This window comes from Mauremys reevesii, linkage group 6, assembly GCF_016161935.1.
Source record: "Mauremys reevesii isolate NIE-2019 linkage group 6, ASM1616193v1, whole genome shotgun sequence".
Lineage (NCBI taxonomy): Eukaryota > Metazoa > Chordata > Testudines > Geoemydidae > Mauremys > Mauremys reevesii.
The window spans coordinates 53,070,397-53,082,923 of NC_052628.1; the positions used below are offsets into that span (position 1 = coordinate 53,070,397).

The following is a 12,527-nucleotide window of genomic DNA, read 5'->3' on the forward strand; positions in this document are numbered from 1 at the left end:
AAAGGCAAGCATGGCTAGCGTAGATTTTCTTCTGAAGTGTCATTGTGCCATTGTTTATGACCTCTTATTATAAGAGGGAACAACCCTTTGATTATACGCTTCCCTAACACCAGCTGTATGGCTGAAGTTGTTGTAGGAGCTTTGGCCCCTTTTATAAAAGTCTTCAAAGGCGCACACGCACACACACACACACACACACACACACACAAAGAATTTATTTACAAAAAGTCTAGGGACAGACAGAAGCTAAAATATTAGTACGCTGAAGTTTCTCCTCTGACTTGTGGGCTGGATAGGAACATGCCAATACAACTACAGCTTATTCCCCACTACTCAAAACTCATGGGCCAAGCCTCAGAAAATTACGAGTTATAATTAACAAAAAACCCAGTGTGTTTGTTTTACTGTTTTCTGGTTCCTGAGCCTTTAGGTTACACTTTGGATGTTTTAAGCTCTTCTCCACAACCATAAGGGCTATGAACTTATTTTCTTAACGTTATCACTGAACAACTGCAGTAGGTGGGGTCTTAAGAACCTCAAACTTCACAAGACCACGGGAGTTGGCAACACTAATTTTTATGGTCTAAAATGAACTAGGAAGCAACTGAATAATAGCCTGGATCCTCTTAGGAGTTAATCTTACCTACATGAAAGATGGACAGTAGTGCCCAAGAAAGCTCTGCCAGCTCCAGCACTCTGTTAGAAGAACTGATAGCAATTAAACACATCACTTTGAGGAACCAGTATTCAAGGTGCTCAAGACAACACAAGCGAAGTTTGAGCACTGGGGAAGTTCCAGAAGATTGGAAGAAAGTTAATGTTGTGCCAAATCTTTAAAACGGGTAAAAGGGATGACGCAAATCATATAGGCCTGTCAACCTGACATGAACCCTGGGCAAGATAATGCAGTGACTGATCTGGGACTGACTCAAAAGAATAAAAGGAGGATAATATAATTAATTGCAAATCAACATGGGTTTATGGAAAAATAGATCCTATCAAACTAATTTGATATTTTTTGATATTCCAAATTTGGTTGATACAGGTAATAGTATTGGCGGAATATATTTAGACGTCTTCTAATGGGTTTGACTTGTTACACCACAACATTTTGATTAAAAAACTGGAACTATATAAAATTAACATGGCGCACGTTAAATGGGTTAAAAATTGGTTAGCTGATAGGTCTCAAAATGTAATTATAAATGGGGAATCATAATCAAGCAAGCCTGTTTCCAGTGGGGTCCCGCAACTATCTGTTCCTGGCCCTACTCTAACATTTTTATCAATGACATGGAACCAAAAAACACCTCTGATAAAGTGTGCAGATCACAAATTGGGGGAGTGGTAAATAATTAAGAGAAGTTTTTGATTCAAAGTGATCTGGATCACCTGGTAAACTGGGCACAAGCAAACACTCATTTTAATACAGCTAAAAGTAAATTTGTACATCTAAAACCAATTAATGTAGGCCATACTTACAGGATGGGAGACTATCCATCATGACTCCCAAATCTTTCAGAATCATTGCCTCCCAGGATAGTCAGACAAATATGAGTATCCATTGTGATGTTGTGGCCAAAAGAGTTAATACAATCCTGGGATACATGAACAGGGAAATTTCAAGTAGCAGTACAGAAGTTATTTTACCTCTATATTTAGCACTGGTACAACTGCTGCTTGATTATTATGTCCAGTTCTGGTGCCCGCAATTCAAGAAAGATGTTGATAAATTGGAGAGGGTGTCAAGAAGAGCCATGAGAATGATTAAAGGATTAGAAAAACATACTTTATAGAGATAGACTAAGGGCTTGTCTATACTTATGACTAAATCAGCACTGCTGCGATCAATGCAACAGTGTCGATTTAGCGGGTCTGGTGAAGATCTGCTAAACCGATTGGAGAGTGCTCTCCCATTGATGTCTGTACTCCAGCTCCCAGACAAGTGTAAGGTAAGTTGGTGGAAGAGTGTCTTCCATCAACACAGCATGGTGTAGATACCACTCCAAGTGGACCTAAGTTACGTCGACTTCACTTATATAATTTACATAACTGAAGTAGCGTAATTTAGGTCAATTTACAGCTTCAGTGTAGATTAGCCCAAAAGGAGCTCAATCTATTTATTTTAAAGAGAAAGTTGAGAGTGACAATTACAGTCTATAAGTACCTACACAGGGAACAAATATGTAATAATGGGCTCTTCACTCTAGCAGAGAAAGGCATAAACACAATCCAATGGCTGAAAGTTGAATCTACACAAACTCAGACTGGAAATAAGGTGTAAATATTTAACAGCGAGACCAACCAATGGAACAGTTTATCAAGGGTTGTGGTTGATTCTACATCACTGACAATTTTTAAAACAAATTTTGGTGTTTTCCTGAAAGATATATTCTAGGAATTATTTTGGGGAACTTCTATTGCCTGTGCTATATAGAGGTCAGACTAGATGATCACAATGATCTCCTCCAATCTTAGAAACTACGAAAAAGTCTCTCCATGACCCCGATCCTGCAACTGGCTCTCTGGGGGCAGATCTTTGTAACTGCACGGAGCCAGTTGTAGGACTAGTATCAGAGGCATAGCCGTGTTAGTCTGGATCTGTAAAAAGCAACAAAGAGTCCTGTAGCACCTTATAGACTAACAGACGTATTGAAGCATAAGCTTTCGTGGGTGAATACCCACTACATCAGACGCATGAGTTGTAGGACTGTTACTCACATGACTAAAGCCTCATCTGCACACAAGAGTTGTATTGCTTTAACTATACCAGCATAAAGCACTACAATCCCACCAGTGTGGATGCAGCTAGGATAGCTCATTCCCAAATAGGAAGTGGAAAAATACTATGCAGGTATAAGCACATTTATTCAGGTACAACTGGACCCACACTAGGTGATGTATCAGTTTAACTATATCGATTTAAAAAAAATTACCCCAACCCTTATACTGGAGCAAAAATAGGACCAGGCCTATGATGACAATCATGTCACAGAGAAGTAATTAACCCTCCCTCCCATGCACAAATTGAACTAAAACATTACAAGTGTGATAAATTTCTTCCTTTAAAGTTTCTAAAATATGTTTTCAAAACACTAACAAAAAATCAAGTTGTTTGTGGGATTTTTTAAACAAAGCTAAATCAATGAAACATTTTGACTAGCTCTATTCAGTTAATTAGGTTGTCAAATAGTTCCTTGGAAGTCAGAGTTTTGCACAAATTTTCAGAACCAGTAACTAGTATCATTTGCAAGATTTATAAATATACAAAAATCAAATTTAAGAACGAAAAACATTTATAGATCTTTGGTTTTAAAAGTTGCCTTATTTCAGATTTGGGCAGCACTGTATAAAATAATGGAAGTTATACTGCAGCCCAGTATATGTCATATAAAATATGTATATAACAAGTATATGTCATTTAAAAGGTCAGGTTGCACTGCATAAAAGCAAGACATATGCCAACTAAAGATTAGAACACTTCTATTACACTAAGCAAATTCTAAAACACCAGCATTGCATCAAACATTAAATCCCTCATTTGAATTAAAGCTTTAAATAGGCAAGCAGATTAAGAACATAAGAATGACCACAGTGGGTCAGACTAATGGGTCCATCTAGCTCATGATCCTGTCTTCTAACAGTGGCTAGTGCCAGATGCTTCACAGGGAATGAACATAACAGGGTAATTTATTGCATCCTGTCCCAGTTTCTGGCAAAAAGAACAGGAGTACTTGTGGCACCTTAGAGACTAACAAATGTATTTGAGTATAAGCTTTCATGGGCTACAGCCCACTTCATCGGATTCATAGACTGGAACATACAGCAAGAAGATATTTATACATACAAAGAACATGAAAAGGTGGAAGTACCCATACCAACTGTAAGAGGGCAGTCAATTGAGGAGCTGCTATCAGCAGGAGGAAAAAAAAACCTTTTGAAGTGATAATCGAGATGACCCATAGAAGGTGTGAGGAGACTTAACATGGGGAAATATTCAATTAGTGTAATGGCCCAACCATTCCTAGTCTCTGTTCAAACCTAAGTTAATTTTATCTAATTTGCATATTAATTCAATTTCAGGAGTTTCTTTGGAGTCTGTTTTTGAATTTTTTGTTGTTGTAAAATTGCCACCTTCAAGTCTGTCACTGAGTGGTTAGAGAGGTTGAAGTGTTCTCCCACTGGTTTTTGAATGTTATGATTCCTGAGGTCAGATTTGTGTCCATTTATTTTTTGGCATAGAGACTGCCGGTTTGGCCAATGTATATGGCAGAGGGGCATTGCTGGCACATGATGGCATAGATCACGTTGGTAAATGTGCAGGTGAACGAACCCGATGGCATGGCTAATGTGATTAGGTCCTATGATGGTGTCACTTGTATAGATATGTGGACAGAGTTGGCACTGGGCTTTGTTGCAAGGATAGGTTCCTGGGTTAGTGTTTATGTTGTATGGTGTGCAGTTGCTGGTGAATATTTGCTTCAGGTTGGCAGGCTATCTGTAAGCGATGACTGGTCTGTCTCCCAAGATCTGTGAGAGTGTGGGATCATCCTTCAGGATAGGTTGCAGATCTTTGATGATATGCTGGAGAGGTTTTAGTTGGGGGCTGAAGGTGACGGCTAGTGGTGTTCTGTTATTTTCTTTGTTGGGCCTGTCCTGTAGTAGACGACTTCTGGGTACTCTTCTGGCTCTGTCAATCTGTTTTTTCACTTCAGCAGGTGGGTATTGTAGTTTTAGGAATGCTTGATAGAGATCTTGTAGGTGTTTGTCTCTGTCTGAGGGATTGGAGCAAATGTGGTTGTATCTTAGAGCTTGGCTGTAGACAATGGATCATATGGTGTGTCCTGGATGGAAGCTGGAGGCATGTAGGTAAGTATAGCGGTCAGTAGGTTTCTGATATAGGGTGGTGTTTATGTGATCATCACTTATTAGCACAGTAGTGTCTAGGAAATGGACCGCTTGTGTGGACTGGTCTAGGCTGAGGTGGATGGTGGGATGGAAATTGTTAAAATCCATGGTGGAATTCTTCGAGGGCTCCTTTTCCATGGGTCCAGATGATGATGTCATCAATGTAGTGCAAGTAGAGTAGGGGCATTAGGGGATGAGAGCTAAGGAAGCATTGTTCTAAGTCAGCCATAAAAATGTTGGCACGCTGTGGGGCCATGTGGGTACCCATAGCAGTGCCGCTGACTTGAAGGTATATACTGTCCCCAAATGTGCAATAGTTGTGGCTGAGGACAAAGTCAAAGTTCATCCACCAGGTTTGCCGTGATATTATCGGGGATACTATTCCTGAGGGCTTGTTGTCCATCTTTGTGTGGAATGTTGGTGTAGAGGGCTTCTACATCCATAGTGGCCAGGATGGTGTTTTCTGGAAGATCACCAATGGATTGTAGTACCATCAACCACAAACAAATTATAAAATTATAAAATTTTATAAAATTTTCCACCCAACAATGACTGGGGAGCTCAAAAAGCATAATCTTTGTATTTCACAGAATTTTATTAAATTAACATCAAAACTTACAATGAGCTTTATTACTATGTTCATCAACATCAGGAAAATGCTGCCTGACACATGCTAACACTTTTCAAGCAAAACAGAAAATTCTTCTTTAATTCTCCAAATAAACCATTAGCAGCACTAAGCAACAATTTCTTACACACAGTGTAAAAAACTAATGTATAGTAGCTTACAGGAACAAGTTTTCCCCAAACCGTGTGCTACATACATTAAATATACTAATTGCTAAAGCCATTTTTAAGAGCTAAAAGCTCAACGCTCTATAAGTGCTTCCTTTGGTACAAACTTAATTCAATGCAAACAGTTCAATTTACAAGCACTTTACATGTAACATGCAAAATAATTACCTCCAGACTAGGCATCTAATAATGTTTATTTCATCACTTTTTTTCCCTGCTGAATCAGACCAATCACGTTTAATAGATTTTTTTTTAAAGCTTAAAATTTAAAGCGTGCAAATTCTTATAAAATATAGTTAAAAGTCAAGCTGGCAGCCCACTGTCCTACCAAAAGCATTCAACAGTACATAAGGCTGCTATTAAAAAATACAAAAATTAAAAAAAAACTGTACAACAGTTAACACTGGTCTCCTGTTTTGGATCCATTATGTTCAGCCCCCTACGTCCATGTAATTCCTGCTCTTTTGTATCCTAGATTTGACCTCATTAATGCTCAACTCCTGCAGAAACTTCCACACTTGCTAAACTTTAAACCGATGAATAGTCCCATTGAGATCAAGTTAAATACACAAGTCTTTGCAGGACTGGCGCTTAAACTACAAACCTGGAGCAAAGCAGTTGTTACAAACTTCTTTCGAAGTCAACCATTCCATTGCAGACAGTTCCAACATTATAGAATTGTAATTTCTTTAATCTCAAGTATGAAAAAAGTGTGAAAGTGTAGGAGGAACTGAGGTGTTCTTACAAATACTGTAAAGGGAAGGCAGAATTCTTGGAATATTTATGTGATAAAAGCAAAATCAACTTATTGGAAATTAAAAGATATATATGGTTAAAATATTAGCCATGAGAATTTATTTTTCCACATTAATCATCTATACATATACACATACATACACACACACACACATATATAAATGAGTTAAAATTAAATTCCCATGGCAAGTTTTTAAGGACTAGCTGATCTCCTTTTAAGAAAATGCAGGCTCTCTTCTAGGTATGCATACCTACCAAGAGAAGCACAAAGGCATGTGCACAACTTTAGAAAATGTCTGTTTGAAATGTCATTTCCTAGAATCTGCTCTAGAATGTGCAGGTCCAGGCACTTTAGTAACACCTTGTGTGCACAGAAGATGGAGTTTGTTCTTTGTATAAAAGCTGTTGGTAATATTGTACCCTCATCCTCTGTTTTATTTTTTTTTTTTTAAATGATGTGGCTTTGCCAATACCAGTTGGGTTCCACTATGTTAGCAACTTTTGGAAGACCTCTGCAGTACACCATAGGTGTGCCTGATTTTAAAGCACTACGCCATGCAACTTTGCTCAGAGCAGGTCTAATCAATATGATGTTTTAAAACAGTGATAACTGGTAGACAATCAAATGAAGGTGCTCAATCTTGCCAAGATGGTGGAACTGAAAGTGTTTTTGAAAACTCAACCTAATCTAGAAAGAGGGGCTTGGAAGTTTTCCGTAAGATTTGGCCTTTTCCATTGGCAAATACAGATTTTTCATCTCTTGTTCACAATCTGTTACTATGCCAGCACAGTTCTAAGAACAGGATGTGTGGATCTATGTACCCATTACTAACAAAAGCTATCTCAGTAGCAACAATTGTGAGGTTATACATAACATTAATTTTAAAGTTCTCAGTAACAAGGATAGATTTAAAAAATATTTACAGTCTGGAGATGTGTACAGTTTGCAATAATTTACAGTTTACAAGAATTTTTAACTTGAGTGAAATTCTGGGCCTAAACAATTTAATAGTATTTTTAAGTACAAATATTTGCTTATACTTAAAAGGGAATGATACACTAGGATTAAAAGCAGGTTTCCCCCCCCCCCCATTTCTGCCACAGATAAATGTTTTCCCACGCTTGTTCTTGAAAATGTTTATCTACTCAAATTATGCAAGATAGTTAACAATGCAAGATAACTAAAGTGGAATATGGGCATGATTTAAGATAGGAAAACCAGAAACAGGAGAAATAAAGATTTTGTTGGCACACCACGTTTACACATGTAAGAATCAGATTTACAACATGGAATTTTTGGTACACTTTTCTTTGTTTTACCTTTTATGAAAAATATTGTGAATACCCATCTGCTTTTGAAATACATAAGACAACGGGACATAACAGGTAAACAAAGTTACAGAGAATACTGAAAATTAGGGCAAAGCATCATTTTATAAGCATAAAACATAAATCAGGTTTAAAAAATACAGCAAAACTATCACACAAAGTAATTGCAAATGGACAACCAGTAGGATTATTCAAAAAGTTGCTTCTTTAAATGCTACAGAGGTTTACTACTTGTGCTCCTGGGGGAATTCTGCACCACTGTGCACATGTACAATTCATATCCCCTACAAAAATGTTTTGCTTTCCTGCAGAAAAATGACTTTTGACAGGGAACCAAAGGGAAGCTGCAAAAGCAGTTACACGTCCCTCAGGCAGCCTGGGCATGTTGGCTTGGGTGCCTAGAGCAGCCAGTGGAGATGTAAGTCACTGCAAGGGGTGGGAGAAGATGGGCTGGGTGTGCAGACATGCAAGCAAAAAAGAATCTGTCCCTCTCACTCCCTATTGTGGTGAATCCCATGTGGAGGGTTAGGGCTTCTGGGGGTTTGGAGGTATGTGTGAGGTAGACTCTGTCCCTTCAGGCAAAACAGAATGTAGCAGCCTGCCAGCTAAGTTGTTCCCATAGTTGTTAGTGAACTGTTCCCATTCTTAGTGAATTCCCCCTGGGAACATAAAACAGGCGTAAAAGTTTTAAGGCTCCTTTACATTGCCAGAATGGTTTAAAGGAGCCTTATTGTAAATGACAGTGATCTTATCAACGCTTATAGTGCTTTAGTGATTAGAACTGGTCTAAATTTTTGGACTGAAAAATTTTCCTATCAAAATGTGCTCCAAGAACTGTTTACTGTCGGCCTTTCTGGAAATGGTCAGTAGCAAATATAAATTGTGAGTTTGACTCCCCAGCCTTTACCTGCTCTTCAATTGCCTATGATGAATACTGAGCATATGGATGCATATATTTGTTGACTAATAACTAGAAATAAAGGTGCATCCGATGAAGTGGGCATTCACCCACGAAAGCTCATGCTGCATAACGTCTGTTAGTCTATAAGGTGCCACAGGATTCTTTGCTGCTTTTACAGAACCAGACTAACACGGCTACCTCTCTGATACTAGAAATAAAGAGTCAAACCTAGCTACATTCTAATTAGACAAAGGGAATTTGGGGATTTCCTCCAAAACTCCCCACTCCCATGCTCCATGCATTGCATTGTAGTTTAAATAAATTACCAAAATAATTGAAACTGGCATGGTTATATGGCATTATTTTTACAAAATATGAGGAATTTTAAAATATTCTGCACAGAATTTTTAATTTTTAAAGCGCAGAATTCACCTAGGAGCGTACAAAAGTCATGAACATACTGTGTTAACAGAGATTGCAGATCTCAACTTCTTCCCTTCCCTGATTTTGAATAATGGGAATCTGAACCTAAGGAACTGTTTGGTATTTACAGACTGATACCAAGCTTGTACTTGTTATAAATTATACTTAAGTATATACTTAATATATATTAAGTATATATTTATTATGCTTATTAATTAAGCATATACTTGTTACAAATTCATCAATCTGGGCTTCAAGTTTAAAAAAGAATCAACATGTAGAAACATCTGATCTAATTGGAGGCACTGACATGAATAAACATGAGGACATGTTCCATGGCATCAGCATTACAAAAAAATTTAATTTGCATTAAAAACACTGTTACAACAAAAGGTATAAAAATACATATATACTGGTTCTCAAAACAATGACGAGTACATCCTTATTCTCCTGACAACCAATGATGGGAGATTTCCAAAAGGACTTGGGCTGTGGTTTACTTTTCTCTGGGCTTCAGCAAATAGCCTGAAAAAAGTTACACACTTTGTGGAAAAATGAAACAAACTTCCTTGTAAAAAAAAGTTAAGCAGACTGCAGTAAGGAAGCCTTAGACCAAAATCCTGACTGGTGCAATGTGGGTATGCAAGTGAGTAAGAACCACTTAGGGAGGCTTTTCCCATCCACCCCTCCCATCCCCACAGCAGCAGGAGGGCATTCCAACCTCATGCTGGGAATGACGACTAGGTACCGCACCACAATGTTGCCACTACTGGCGAGCATGCTGGCGCTTTTCAAAGGAGAAGCAACATGCATGTCACTGTACAGCGTGACTGGCTGCCCTGAGCCATCTTGCCCAACAACAAGACAGTGTATCCAATATTTCTGTTAATACTTGTACTCTCCAGAGTAAGTCTTTATCAGAGAGGCCAAGATTTTGCCCTTAATACTTCTTTGGGGGATTTATGCTGTAGATTAAAACAACAGTCTTACCTATTTGTTATTTTACAGTAAATGTTCATCTTAACATTTAGAACACTAGTAATCTGCTGTCTTTTATTAAGATCCCACTCTGACCTAGGAACATTTCTTTAATATAAAACACTTCAGCTCCTTTTGCCTGAGTATTTTCATTCATGATTTCTATTTTTACTGTGGACATTGTTCTTCAAGCTCAAGTAAAATGTTTAGTAGCTTTGTGGGGGGAAAAACCAATGGCAATAGACTATGTGTAGTAGTAAATTTGGGGGCTATTTGGCTGACAACACAAAGTTCCTCTATGGAAAGCAAGCTAAGACTTAAAAAGGAAAAGTGTAACACTGTTCTTTGAGAACAAAAAAGTATAGAAGCTTCCATTTTACAGCATCACTAACTTCACAATATTGTATCTATGAGGACAATTTTCATGGTCATATAAGTTTACTGTTAAACATATTAAACCTAAGACATCAATTAGCAGTGGTGAATTCTGCACCCATAGGTGGCTGACAAAGAGAGAGCTGTTTGGATGAGATTAGCTGGGATTTTCTGTATACAATAACCATACTATATACTCAGAAGTCGAGTGTTGTGGTTTAGACCTCTAACGTATCTTCATGGCACAGTGCTTGCTTCTAGGTAAGTTTGACTTTACAATTAGAGCATAAGTGGCTCCCTGTTCACAAGTTCGCCATCTCCTTAGAATAAAGAATAGATGTTATGTAACACTGGGTTTGAGCAATGAATCTTCCAAGGCAGCTCTTCTTCCATATAATGCTCGGCGTTCTCTCTCTCGGATACCACATGCCTTTTTCCTTTGTTGTACTGGTTGATTCTTATGTAAGAAAAAGAGGTTTAAAAAAAAAAAGAAGAAGGATACAGAATTTGTGGTTGCAAACAACTGCAAACTTTTAGGCAGCTGGGAAATCCTGAAGACCTCTAATTACTGAAATATCTACATGCTGATAGTACAGCCCAAAAGGCACTCCAAGGTGCCCTGCAAAGTGAAAAATACTGGTTATTGACCTTTTCTCCTTTCCTATGATGTATAAAAAACATTTGTAAGCTTAAAAAGAGTTCCTATCAGGAATTCATGGCTGGTCTTCCCTACTTTTTGATGACAACTCAGAGGTCTCAAGCCTGGTCTAGACACAGACTCCTACCAATTTAACTAAAAAGATGTTATTTTAAACCAATTTAGTTAAACTGACGCAAGTTCATGGTTTGCTATTCTTATTTCAGTTTAGTTTAATCTTGTTAAAAATAAACAGATCAAGTTAAACTGAAATAAGCCACTCAAATTCAGTTAAAACACAAACTTCAATTTAGGTAAACTAGTGGGTTTAAAAATTACACTCTTTAGTCAAGTCCTTGGGCTCACAAGCCACATCTTCTTAACGGAATGGACAGGGCTGTTGAATCTTTACCAAAAACATCTTATCTCCCAGTTCTTTTTCTCAGAAAGAGACCATTCATGAAGAAGGCCACACAACATTAGCCTGACTAAAAACTGCTTTCCCAGTCAGGTTTCACTTGCTTTATATTTCTGAAACCTATTAGTTTTCTGCAGCTGTCCATACAATCCTCCAAAAGAAACTAAGAAAACCTTATTTTTGTAATGTAAAAAAGGAGAACGCCTGCCAAAGTACATACCTGATAAGCCTTCTGTATACATAATAAAGATGCAACAACTAAAAAAAGAGCACAAACCTACTTTTTCTTTGCAGGTTACTGATGAGAATGGCAGACAGATACACGAGGGTAAGAGATAACTACAGATGACTTAAGATGAAGCACAAGACAGGTTATTCATTTGCTCATGAAGGTGACATTCAGCTATAAGTCAACAGATGTGTTTTATACCATAATCACTATAGGAATGTCTTTTTTTTAAAAAAAGACTTCTTCTTTGTCCACTTCCCCCATGTCAGAAAGATTTTCTGACCTACATAGGTTTTGTACAAGAAGTCCTCTAGATTATGCAGGATCTAAGTCAATGAAAGTCACTGAACGGAGACTATCTTTCACCCATAGCCAACCTGCAGAACCACAGAGTTGGATGCAATATTCAAGAGGCAATGGCTAGAAATGGTAATCAGAACAAAGATAGAAAGATAATCAAGCTGTTTCTTGATGTATCGATGTCAGTTCTCCAAGTGTATCAGTTTGATCAGTGTTATTTCTGAAGAGTAAGACATCTGACACTTGTTAACAGCTCTATAAAGCCCAACCATATTAATAATTGTCTTATATAAGACACACGTCTTTTTTATAAAAAAAGTCTTATACAATCACTTAATTTTCAGTTAGGAGCGGTGACAACAAATCTATGGGGATGGAAATTCTATTCATGTATAGAAATGCGGGTCTTCTCATGGGTTAAGTATCCTTCAGAATCTAAATTTCATTGCTACTCTTCAAGTTGCAATGATAAGCTTCT

General features: G+C 37.7%; 1 protein-coding gene across 5 annotated transcripts in view; it reads right to left on the reverse strand.

The window, feature by feature from the left end:
* Positions 1-12,527, reverse strand: part of TMEM161B (transmembrane protein 161B) — a 100,480-nt gene that overhangs the window by 26,570 nt on the left and 61,383 nt on the right. The gene's annotated exons all lie outside the window — the stretch shown is intronic.